The sequence below is a fragment of the Haliotis asinina genome, chromosome 9 (genome assembly GCF_037392515.1).
Source record: "Haliotis asinina isolate JCU_RB_2024 chromosome 9, JCU_Hal_asi_v2, whole genome shotgun sequence".
Taxonomy (NCBI): Eukaryota; Metazoa; Mollusca; class Gastropoda; order Lepetellida; family Haliotidae; genus Haliotis; species Haliotis asinina.
The window spans coordinates 24284057-24297640 of NC_090288.1; positions in this window are offsets into that span (position 1 = coordinate 24284057).

The following is a 13584-nucleotide window of genomic DNA, read 5'->3' on the forward strand; positions in this document are numbered from 1 at the left end:
AGAAAAACATTTCAGTAGAGATCGCGGGAGTAGCAGATGTAGAATAATGAACAGGTCCATGGTTTTGTTTCATTCTGTTTCCTAAAAAGCAAGCGTAAGCGTGTTCTTCTTTTATTTCGGTGTGTCGGCCATCGACCCATGTACAATACATATTAAAAAGAATACATTTTCGTGGAATAGGAGCAACTGTACAAAGTAATTCCATTAGATGGCTAATGTTGTTACATTTTTCAATATGTGATGTAATTACATTAATGTAGAACACTTTACAAGGGTATATCTACAATTACTAGTTCATATATTGTGATAGTTAGTGACTAAATTGAACTGCCTATTTTACAGGAACACATCTGTCTATAATTACATTTTAAGCAGCACGCTCAAATAAGAAAATGTATAACATTTTCATTCGCTCCATCATCACACAATCTAGAATAGGCATCGACATTCCCACTTATTATATTATACCCTAAAGGGAGAGAATTTAACCTGAGAAGGCAAATATTTTCTTGTACCAGTTACTTATATTAGTTGATGAAATTGACATAATATTCAACAGTTAAACGTGGAACTTAAGACATATTAACAGAAGTACGTTACTCTACCAGCTAAATCTAACTTGCACAAAGTAAAGACGACTGTTTTGGATAGCAGTCCTCGGACATGTTCAGTAATTTACACCAATAACTTCTACATCTGACATGATAATCAACCTATTTTAAATGGTGAAACTCCTGACGGACAATGGGTATAAATGGGGCACTTTTCTCCACCTTTATTCACACGTTGCCTGTTTTTGATGTGGTGTAGTGCAACAAAAGTTCTATTTGGCATTTCTGAAGATAATAAGATCCAAATAGAAGCGCGGTCATAGAAATGCGAGTGTTAGGGGTCATGCAAGTGTTAAAGGTTAATGCTAAATCACTTGCTGACATCGTTATAAATGAAACCCCGCCATTAAAACTGCTCATTTCGATCTTTAATTATCTTAAATCGACCGTTTTGTCAACAGGGCACAAATCTCAGCCGCAAACGAAATTTCAACCAATCAGAGCGACGCGTCTCCGTGACGTAATTGTAGGTATAGAAATGAGGGTCTGTGCAGAATTCATTTCAGGGGGTAAACTATTTCGTTGACAGGTTTGTACAAACCTGAAATCGCGAAAGCTGTTCAGAAAAACGAAAACTATATCTTCTCACAATCTACTATCATTTTGATTTGTCTCCTGCTTTGCCTAGTTTTCGAGTTACAACCGTTGTTTTCATAGACGATTCTGTCAAAATCACTTGGTGTCGCTAGGTTGTAATCCGTGTTAGGTGGTATAAACCTACACGTTTTTTGTCATCATTCACTTGATGCTCAGTAAATGAATTTATAACAGGTGTAATTAGTGGTAACGCCACTTAGATTACCCGACAAAGGTCCCCATTTGGCATTTATTGTGTCGGGATCGATCAAAGGATCAACCGATAACACGCTGATTGATTCATTAGTTTTATTAGTTTTATGCGGATTTAGATAGGGGATTTGTCAAAAAGTAGTGTTTGAGTATGTACATTTACTAATCTATACTGAATACAGTCTGTCGTATCTGTGTCTATGTAAAAACAACACCCTTCTTTCAAAGGATTAACCGCCAATACATCGACTGACTATTGGCTAACTAATTACTTTTTTAAAAGAATGACGCACGTTATGCAATTAGTTGCCAGGTGTGCTATCTTGGGTGACCAATGAAACTATACAGCAATGTGAAAAACCTGAAACGATACATTTCGTATATTCGATTGTTGAGAGACATCACTTGGGAAATCTGTAGACGATTTATATATCACTCGTTTTTGTGGATATTGATGGATACATTCCTCGAACAAGGTAAGAGACTGACTTTAATTTGTTTTAATTTTAATATTTGCATTTTTGTTTTTATTAAGTTGTCGTAACTTTCAACAGAACCATTGTTTTCGTCGTGAAGTTGTAATGATACAGACGACATACAGTAGCGCGTGCGTGCAAATTATGATTCATCTAGGCAAACTATAAAATGTCTAGATATTACATTCCTTTTACACATTCGCAGATCGCTTCTTTCTGTTACGTTTCAAAATGCATACAAATATGATTATAAAGTAATTAGGAATATAAAGACGTATATTGACAAGTGTCTACATACTAGTGAGTGAAATTTTACAAAACAAGTAAATTTAGCAAGTGTAGAAATTTATCGCGCAGTATTTTCACATCTACCACGACCTCGCTTGTGTTACAAGTTATGTCATGCAAACTACCTTTGGCCACGATTCAAATACATATTTAACTACTAGTAGAAAGTAGCTTCGATTTTCTAACTTGATTAAAACAAACCATAATCTCATTAATTCAAACGGACTTTACTCCGTGACTTCACGACTTTCAAAAAAGACGGCGCCCTCTCTGAGAAATTGTATATGGTGACGTTTTCGCCATAACATTTGTAGCCGTTTTCGCCAAGGGAAGGTTCCGTTCTGTCCAAACGGTGACGTTTTCGCCCGGTGCCGTTTTGCTGTGGTGACGTTTTAGCCTGCACCCGAATGAATGCTATTTAAGTTTGTTTTCATAGACTTACAAAATCATAATTACTTTCTACTGGTAGTAAAAGATGTATTTTATTGATGGACAAATTGATTTGCATGACACTGCTTATATGTGACAATTCCACACTTGGAAGCGAGGTGGAGGTCAATATCATATTACTTGTAATATTAACGTCACTTCGACCCCCACCTTGCTTCCGTGGAAGAAATCGTTATGTTACAAGTTGTGTCATGCAAAATCCTTTTGGCCATGATTCAAATACACATTTAACTACTGGTGAAAGGTAGTTTTGATTTTCTAACTTAATGAAAACAAACCATAATCTCAATAATTCTAACCGACTTTTAGCCCGTGCCATTTTAAAAAATGGCGGCACCCTGTCTGAAGATAAATGCTATTTAGGTTTTACCGACTTACAAAATGAAAATTACTTTTCACTGGTAGTAAAATATGTATTTTATTGATGAACATTATGACATTGCTTATAACATAACAATTTCACTCTTCGAGTGAATCGAGGCGGGGGCGATATAATATTATTTACGATAGTTTTAGCACTTCGACCACAACCTCGCGTCCAAGGAAGAAAGTGTTATATTCATGCAAAATCCTTTTGGTCAGCAATGTGTGGTAAGCAGTCTTTGTTTTATAAACTCGATGAAACTCCCATTTTCTATCCTGGAAGTGTGGTAGGGGGCGAACTATCCGATTTAGTATATACCACAGGCTTCGTACACACAAACAACCAATTTAAGCACAAACTGCGGGTCCGGCAGATATCTGTGCATAGTGACACCATTACCCGACCCCAAGGAGCAACTGACGGCAACAAAACAATTCGGCATGTCTTTGGTGACGTCGAGAAATCAGCTTCCTACACATTTTCTACACAATTAATACCGTTCCTTCTATTACGTCACGTCCGGTTCTCTGGCGACAGTGTTACGTAACCGTGTCTGTGGTTTCGTTTGCGGGCGTGAGAGAAGCAGACGGCTTTTTAGCAACTTTTAAGCGCTTGGTATTAATTAACCAGAAGGGTTTTTTTTTTTTTAAAAAAAAATGGCGTTTCGTTTATGACTAACCAGAAGTCTTTCATATGCAGTGCTAAAAAGAGTACCAAAAATGGAGTTTAGTTGTCCTTTAAAGGAACACATTATTTTTTAATATGCCTCAAACATAAGTCATCTTTTCCGGAACGAATTTTTTGTTCTGATCCTTGTATCTTGCTTTGAATCCTGAATAATTAAAATCATTCTTTCACTGTATTGTCAGACAGAAACTACTATTTTCCGACACTAATTGTTTTAATGTTCCAAGCAGCCATTTTTTTAGTCATTAGCGGTTACATTTCCAGAAAGCTGTTTGTTGACAGCAAGCTTTTCTATTGATATTTGTTATGTGTATAACATGTCTGTATTCCGGAGCGGTATTCAGATAAGCCGAATCCTGTTTGTTTGACAATCCGATTCCATTTTTGGAAAGATATATGTGTGAAGCAAATATAATTCTGGGTTGACATGAAAAATGAAACGAGTCGAACGTGGAGACAGGCTAAAGAAACCACGCAGGGACCAGATGTCAAATCGATATGATGTTGTTTTGTGATGACGGAGTAAACGTCAGACGACATGATGTTTTGGGATGACAGCAAGCACCAAGGCAACATGAAGTTGTTTTGTGATGACGGAGTAAACGTCATGATGACATGATGTTTTGTGATGACGGAATTAACGTCACGATGACATGATGTTGGTTCGTGATGACGGAGTAAACGTTAAGACAGCATGATGTTTTGTGACGACGGATTAAACGCGTAGATGACGCGTTTTGTTATGACGGAGTAAACATTAAAGTAACATGTTCTTTTTTTTATGACGGATTAAACGTCAAGACGACACGATGTTGTTTTGTGATGATGGGAGTGTCTGTCGAGGCCAATGATGATGAGAGTGTCCGTTAGGTCATATGCTGGTGACAGTATGTGTCAGTCTATATGATGGCGACAGTATATGTCAGTCCATGTGATGGCGAGAGTATGTGTCACTACATATGATGCCGAGAGTATGTGTCAGTCCATGTGATGCCGAGAGTATGTGTCAGTCCATGTGATGGGATGAGTATGTGTCAGTCCATATGATGGCAGGGGTATGTGTCAGTCCTTATGATGGCAGGATAATGTGTTACTGCATAATATGGGAGGAGTATGTGTCAGTCCATATGATGGCGACAGTATATGTCAGTCCATGTGATGGCGAGAGTATGTGTCACTACATATGATGCCGAGAGTATGTGTCAGTCCATGTGATGCCGAGAGTATGTGTCAGTCCATGTGATGGGAGGAGTATGTGTCAGTCCATATGATGGCAGGAGTATGTGTCACTACATATGATGGCAGTAGTATGTGTCAGTCCATATGATGGCAGGAGTATGTGTCAGTCCATATGATGGCAGGAGTATGTGTCAGTCCATGTGATGGGAGGAGTATGTGTCAGTCCATATGATGGCAGGAGTATGTGTCAGTCCATATGATGGCAGGAGTATGTGTCAGTCCATATGATGGGAGGAGTATGTGTCAGTCCATGTGATGGGAGGAGTATGTGTCAGTCCATATGATGGCAGGAGTATGTGTCAGTCCTTATGATGGCAGGATAATGTGTTACTGCATAATATGGGAGGAGTATGTGTCAGTCCATATGATGGCAGGAGTATGTGTCACTGCATATGATGGGAGGAGTATGTGTCAGTCCATATGATGGCAGGAGTATGTGTCAGGCCGATTTCATGGTGTCGCTTGCTCAAATTCCCATTCCCTGCTGCCATTGCTCCATTGAGTCGTCATCATGTCGCCGAATCACACAGGGTGAAGAGTCTGGACAGGGGTCCGATGTAACTACACGGAAATCCCTGGCTCTATAATGAAGACAGGGTTTCAGTGTAACTACAAGGCGCTCCCTGGATCTGTACTAAAGACTCAGGGTTTCAGTGTACCCGCAAGGCTCTCTCTCTCTGTACTGAAGACACAGGGTTTCAGTGAAACTACAAGGCTCTCCTGGCTCTGTACTGAAGACACAGGGTTTCAGTGAAACTACAAGGCTCTCCTGGCTCTGTACTGAAGACACAGGGTTTCAGTGTAACTACAAGCCTCTTCCTGTCTCTTTACTGAAGACACAGGGTTTCAGTGTAACTACAAGGCGCTCCCTGTCTCTGTACTAAAGACACCTGGTGTCCTATATCAAAACGTACTGTCTTTGAATCATGTTTTGATGTAGACAGTGGTCATCTTACAAATGCTGTTTTTAAGCAAGATCTTAAGAAGCAGTTCGTGACAGTTTTCGGACGTTTTGTCGATGTTTGGGTGTTCATTTGTGAAATTTTAAGAACTACCCACAGCAAGCTGCTTTGTGTTTTTCATTAAAATTCAACAAATTGTTTAGTGTTATTAAGTAATATGCACATAACTGAATATACTGGAATATACGTAACAAAGCTTTCATGTTTTGTATATACCAACTGAATGAGACCTTCTCTCTTCTTTCGCCCTCGTTGACATTCAGCCAACACGAGCGATTCGTTGGGATTTCAACCTAACGACCTGGCGCGATATGAGCTAACATGGCAGGACACGAGAGGTGCACACGCCCGTGTACTGTCAGACTGCCCGCCGTCCGAATGCATGGATAACGACACTTTCATTGATGGACGTCTATAGGAAATGATTACATTGCAATTAACTGACTTATATGTCACATTACGCTGGATTACACATAACGGGGTCAAATGGTCAGGCTCGCTGACTTAGTTGACACGACATCGTATCCCAATTGTGTACATCGATGTTCATGCTGGACATCACTGGGTTGTCTGATCCAGACTCGATTATTTACAGACCTCCGCCATATTGCTGGAATATTGCTGAGCGCGTTAAACAACAAGTCAACCAACCATAATTGAAATTATGTTAGCTTATCTTTTAACAGTTGCTAGCTTCAACGTTATTTCAGATTTCCTGCGAGACAAGCCCAGTCGATAAATGCCTGGATTCTGGGGTAGCAAGATACGAATTTGAAGAGTTAAAAAGTGTTGTTATTTCAACCAACAGATAACAGGTTTCGGTTGGGTAAGTATTGGAGATGGGTATATAACATAGCAATTTGCACAGGAGATTCAGTTTTTTAATTGGTGGGGCCGTAGGGGAGGGGTGCACACTCTTGAGGAATGGGGGGCGTGCACACTTCATTTTCACCCATTTTCAATGGTCGTTTAATAAACTTTCAGGACACCAAGCACCACCCTATCCCAGATGGAACCACCTACAAAGATAAAGGTCAGGCTCTCGATATGACGACAGTGCTTGAGGATTTCGCTCCCACCCACACCAGCACGACTTTCCTTGTATACCAGAGAACACCACTGTACTCCGTACAGAAGATGGGGCTCTCGATATAACAGAGGAGTTCACAACCACCCACACCAGCACGAAACGCTGTGATGGCCAACTGACAACTTCAATAAGACACATTATTGCTAGAATGCTTCACTTGGGGGACAAAAGACACTCTGTAAACGTGAGAGCTATTTAGGAGTGAAGGAAATCTATAACAACTGACTTCACGATTGCTCTGAGACACAGCCTCCGTACCAACAAGTCCAGGTCCACGTATTATTGTTCAGGTAACGAGAGAGCGTCCGGATATGCAAGCAGGATACATGAGTGAAGATCATTTGTGAGATACCTTCAGCTTGGGGTGCGGCGAGAGCCGAGCTAGGGACAAAGATTTTACGTCTCCTCAAATGGATGACAGTAATAGACAGAACCAGATTTCTGATGAGTCAAGTCTGTTTTAATTGTACTCTGGAACATGTCAGCACGTTTCATTTCAGACATTCTATACACTCTTTTGACATGCCTGAAAAAGTGATATGCAGTTTAGAAGTGCAGAAGGTTTTCAGTTAGTAATAGCATCGTAAAGACGTGGTAAAAGGCTCTTTGCTAGAATGCAACGTTCACCGGGGCGCAAATGTACAAATCTACAAATGTAGAATCGTCATATTTTTAATCGGTGTATGTCCGGTGAGTTCAACAATGAAATAACACCATCAAAAGTACACTTTTTGGGTTGAAAATAATTTCTTCATTGTTAGAACACTCGATCGTACAAAGCTTATGACTTCATTTGAAAAATATATTAAGATGTTTTAACTGTAATACTTTTGAAACAAATACGAAGGTAAAGGAAAATATTGATGCACCCTAACGAAAACAACCGCGGATCTGTGTGGTGTACATTTAAGATGCTCCTTAAAGACAAACATCAAACTTCATTAATATTTAAACATATTAATTACAGGCTCAGTCGCAGACCCGATGGAGGAAGGTGAAGAATCACGATTAGGGAGAATATCAACAAGACCATGACGTCAACAATACCATCATGGAAATACAAGTTCCGCCGGGGGATCTTGGACATCACGACATAGAACTAATTCAGAAAGTTAGGATGACTGGCTTATTGTTACTTAAAGAACCACTAAACTCAGTTTTTGGTACTCATTTTACCACTGCATATGAAAGATTTCTATTTAGTCATAAACGGGACATCATTCCTTTTTTTTTTTTTAAAAAAAAACAAACCAAAAACCCTTCTGGTTAATTAATACCAAGCGCTTAATGGTTGCTAAAGAGCAGTCTGCTTCTCTCTCGCCCGCAAACGAAACCACAGTCAGGTTACGTAACTCTGTCGCCAGAGCCCTGCAATGGCGTCATAGAAGGAACGATTTTCAGTTAGTTGTATAGAAAATGTGTAGGAAGTTCGTCATTTCGCTGATTTCTCGACGTCACTAAAGACATGCCGAATTGCTGTGTTGCAGTCAATTGCTCCTTGGAGTCAGGTGTCACTATGCACAGACCCCGGACCCCGTAGTTTGTGCTTAAATTGGTTGTTTGTGTGAGCGAAGCGAGTGTTGTGGAATATTGTGGTATATACTAAATCGGATGGTTCGCCCCCTACCACACTTCCAGGATAGAAAATGGAGTCTCATCGAATTTATAAAACAAAGACTGCTTACTACACATTGCTGACCAAAAGGATTTTGCATGAATGTAACGCTTTCTTCCTCGAAAGTGAGGTTGTGGTCGAAGTGCCAGTATTATCGTAAGTGATATTATATCGACCCCCGCCTCGATTTCAAGAGTGAAATTGTTATGTTATAAGCAAGGCCATGTAAAATCCTAATGTCCATCAATAAAATACACATCTTACTACCAGTGAAAAGTAATTTTGATTTTGTAAATCGGCGAAAAGAAACTTAAATAGCATTTATCTTCAGACAGGGTGCCGCCATTTTTGAAAATGGTGAAGTCACGGACTAAAAGTCGGTTAGAATTATTGAGATTATGGTTTGTTTTCATTAAGTTAGAAAATCAAAACTACTTTTTACCAGTAGTTAAATATGTATTTGAATCATGACCAAAGAGAGTTTGCATGACACAACTTGTAACGAAACATAAGCGAGGTCGGTGTCGAACTGAAAATACTGCGCGATAAATTTCTACACTTGCTAAATTTACTTGGTTTGTAACGTTCACTCACCAGTATGTAGACACTTGTCAATGTACGTATTTATATTTGGTCTCATAGTCCTAATTACTTTATCCTAGTTGTGTGCATTTTGAAACCTAAAAAGTAGCGATCTGCGAACTTATAACAGGAATGTAATATCTAGACATTTTATAGTTTGCCTATGTCAGGGTAGAGATTGCGATCTGGTAGAATCTGAGATTCTACCAGTAGAGATTACGATCGGAGTCTTTACTGGTAGAGACTCTGATCATATAAAAGAACCTATACAATCACAATCCCTACCAGTAGAAACTCAAATCTGTCAGCGTTGAGATTGCAGTCCTACACTTATGCAAGTCAGTGAATTTTTAGAAACACAAAATTTATTTTCATATATGTAAACATTATGTAAACATGAAACAATACGTCACACCTTCCTTACATGCTGCGGTTGGGAGTAGAAAAAATCAGTTTTTTAGGTTGCTATTTGATCTTTTGTTGCCAGGAAAAACTTAGTGATTTACTTATTTTCCTACTGTTTACAGTGAGATGTTAAATACATGCTGTCTTTAATCCCACCCCAACTCCTACATCTCAAAGTCATAGTTAAAAGTAGGAAGTTTGAATTCATTCCGATGTAAGTCTCAACTAATTATCAGTAACTGTTACAAAAACACTGCTTTTCAAAGAGGTGGGGAAATGACCAGGCAATAATATTTTCAGGTGGGAAATGTCCAAGAAGTTAATTGCCCTGCACCCCTCCTCCCAGAATGCCCACATGCCACCAACATCTTGTAACAACAAACCTATTCGTTATTTCCTGGAACAGTGTTAGAAAAAGCAAACATGCTTTTTCACCAATTCAGGTTTCTCTAGAAATATAATATGTTTGAAAAAAAAACCAACAACCTTAAGTTAATTAATATAATTGTTAACACAGTTCCAGTCAATCTTAATCTGTTAATCTCAATCTGTTAATCCAGCTTTCATCGCTACCTGGTTCTTCCTTTACTCTCATGGATTGATTGGACTCTTCCATTATAAGTAGATGAAATCTTTCTTTGTTTGAACTAAATGTAGATATACTGGGCTGTAGGTATGTCAGATGTCAGAGGTGTTACACTATTTATGGGTATATAAGGGGAATAGACTTGAGCATGAACCAGTTATCAGCTGAAGTGATCATCACACACCATTGTAAACCAAAAGTTATTGTGTTCTGTAATCTGATTGGTTGAAAAACATGATTATATGGCATTAGATTCCCGGAAACTGAAAGACTTTTCACCGCGTATTGACACGTAAACAATTGTTTTGTTATGTTATCAACAGTGGTGACGTCATTCAAATCATATTGTGACGTAAAGTTAGAATGACGTCACAAATGAGCAACTCCAGTTGCTACCATGAGAACCAGCTGAAACGGCCAGCTGATGACACTGCACTGCTGTGTCCGTATTCGATGTAAACGAGTGCAGACAGTAAAACCCCTTTGGTTTACTTTTGTATTTACAATGTCGATAAACATCACGTGTTGGCCAATTTCCGGGTGTTATTGAGTATTTGAAGCACGGGAATGCATTTGGAACCGACGGCGTCATACTCAATAACACCCGGAAATTGGCCAACACGTGATGTTTATCTCCTAAGTGGACAATGGAGGAACAGAAGGGCAAGTTTTACAAACTGCTGGATGACCACATAGCGCAGCTTAACAAGAAGAAACAAGAAACCTTCTGTATCACCCAGAAGCATATGACAAAGATGTGGAAGCTCTGCAGTTGTATAAAGGTGTAAAGTGTTCAGCTGAATTGGAAATTCACAATTCAGTGGAGACTACGATTGCTATTTCTACTAGTAGGATCGGAGACTCAACCAGTAGAGACTCCAATCGCAATCTCTACTGGTAGAGACTCCGATTGCATTCTCACTAGATCGCTATCTCTACCCTGACACCTATATGAATCAATTCGCACGCCCTAGTGTATGTCATCTGTATCATGATATTTATTTCATCTGCAGATTTCCCAAGTGATGCGTCTTTCAACAATCTAATATACGAAATGTATCTTTTCAGGTTTTACACATTGCTATATAGTCTCATTGGTCACCCAAGATAGCACACCTGGTAACTAATTGCACAATGTGCGTCATTCCTTTAAAAAAAGTAATTTAGTTAGCCAGTGATGATTAATCAATCACTTTATTGGCGGTTAATCCTTTGAAAGAATGGTGTTGCTTTTACATAGATTAGGGAGCCTATATAGAAGAGGAGAAGAAACTCCTCGAAAAGCCGCTGATTATATCTCTCGGGTCGTTACGTAACCAGTGTAGCCAATATGGTGGCAGCGTGACAACTGAAATCCAACATGTAGAAGACTAGGTGAACTATTTTGTCACTTCAGTTTAAGTCGAATAATTGGTATTAGTGTCCGTATTAGGACAGTAGGTTTGTAGTAAAGTTTCAAGTCGATATGTTATAAGCTCACTGGTTTCTATTCTCGATTTACAGCGAAGATAGACTAAATTGTGCCGATAAAAACTTCTTTCACACATTCGTTTAATTTTTAAAAGGAGAACATACCTTTAGCTGAAAGGTATATGCATGTAATAGTGACAGTTTTATGACTTAAAAATTGTTAGGGTGTAATTGAGGTGTGTGAAAAATATGACATTTCGCCATGGAAATGCTATACGCCGTTGTTTGAGTATCAAACAAATCACATCAGCGTTCGTCAGCATTCACAATGCGAGAAGATTTTACCCTTTTAAATTTCATTTTTTAAATCCAATACCACTTATGAAATGCACTGTGTGCCTCAAGGCTGGAAAGACAATAATTTGATAACGAATTTTGACATATAAACAAAATTCATCAACAACCCGGAAGTGGCGATATCTCCTCCTGTTAGTTGCTTGGAAAACACAATATGTACTACAGCGCTTCCTGTTGGCCGTGTTATAGAAAAACACAGTTGGCAACTGTAAACAACCAGGTGAATAGCTGTAAACGGTGAATAGCTAATCTTTCATCAAGTAAACTATTATTATTATTATCATAACTCAAGGGTCATATGACAGGAGACGGGTTTTTAAAAGACGAAGTATTTTCAACTTCCAAAACTACAGTTGCATGTTGAAGGGCGACATTACTTAGGTTGTGTTGCTGGTGCATTGACTGTACCACTGGCGGCCTTTCGACGTCTGTTTTAATCTGTCCTTCGCTTTCAGTTTACCATTCCAATAATCGTTGTCCAATGTTAATAGTTTCACAAAGTGTGGGCATAAACAACGTGTTTAGTATACTAAAACTTCATAACGCTTGTTGGATTAATATGTTCATATTGGACTCCCTGCACAATGAGGTGACCTTTAAGTCATGTCAGGAATATGTACGCTCAAGCGCAAACGTTACTGTGATCTACACACTCGTTTATGTAAATGGAAATGTTTTTATAACGCATTTTAGTATTCTTTATAAAACTCTTAGTTTTCATTTTGCATATGATGAAACAGATCATACCAACCCAGATGATTGGTACCAGAATGCTACACCAAATTACAACCATTTACAAATAAACTAAGGAATTGAGGGCAGCGACATCAGGGAGAATAGAATACGCTGTAGATTGTCCCTCATATCATGTATGTGATGTCAATTTCACGTGCAAATTCTGGAATGTCTGCTTAATTTATTCACACACATTGCATATCAATACTTAATCTGAATAGAACAGTTGTTTTGAATAAACAGATATATCTTAACATGTTGATATACATTGTAGTTTATGCTACAATATTAGGAACATTTCTAAAAATCATGTAAAGAATTGGTCTACACTCGCTCATTTTCTGACCGTCGCCATATAGATGGAATATAAGTTTTACTTGCTCGCTCACTGACTCACCTCGCCGACAGGGAACCACAAGTACAATATCCATATATTTAAAGCAGGGAAGAAACAGGTAAAGCTATACACGTCCAGTTTGTGATAGTAGTACTTTAATCCTCATAATATTTCTGCAACGCATGAACACGAATGCGCGCGGAAAATACCTGGTTATGTTTCGTGTCCCTGTGCTTCATGACACAGCTATATTTGAATGTGACTTTATTGTTTCGTGTCAAAAACGTTATTCTAACTGAAAATTCCAAATGACAACTTACCAGGTTTGGGCTAATCCCACTCCATATTTCAGTACACTCTTGACACCTCACATAATTGTGAAACTCCATTATGGCGGCTCAGACAACGGCCACATGTGTGATAGTGACAACATCAGCCGACACAGAAATAATCCAGTCAGCAAAAAGCATGCGTGCACGCGCATAATAACTGGCTACATAATGTGCCGTCCTGCCCCTGCAGCGACTCCTGGGGGTCTATGTGCTCATACCCTACACTTATATTCCCACTTAAAAAACACTCAGTGTGTGTGTGCACGCGT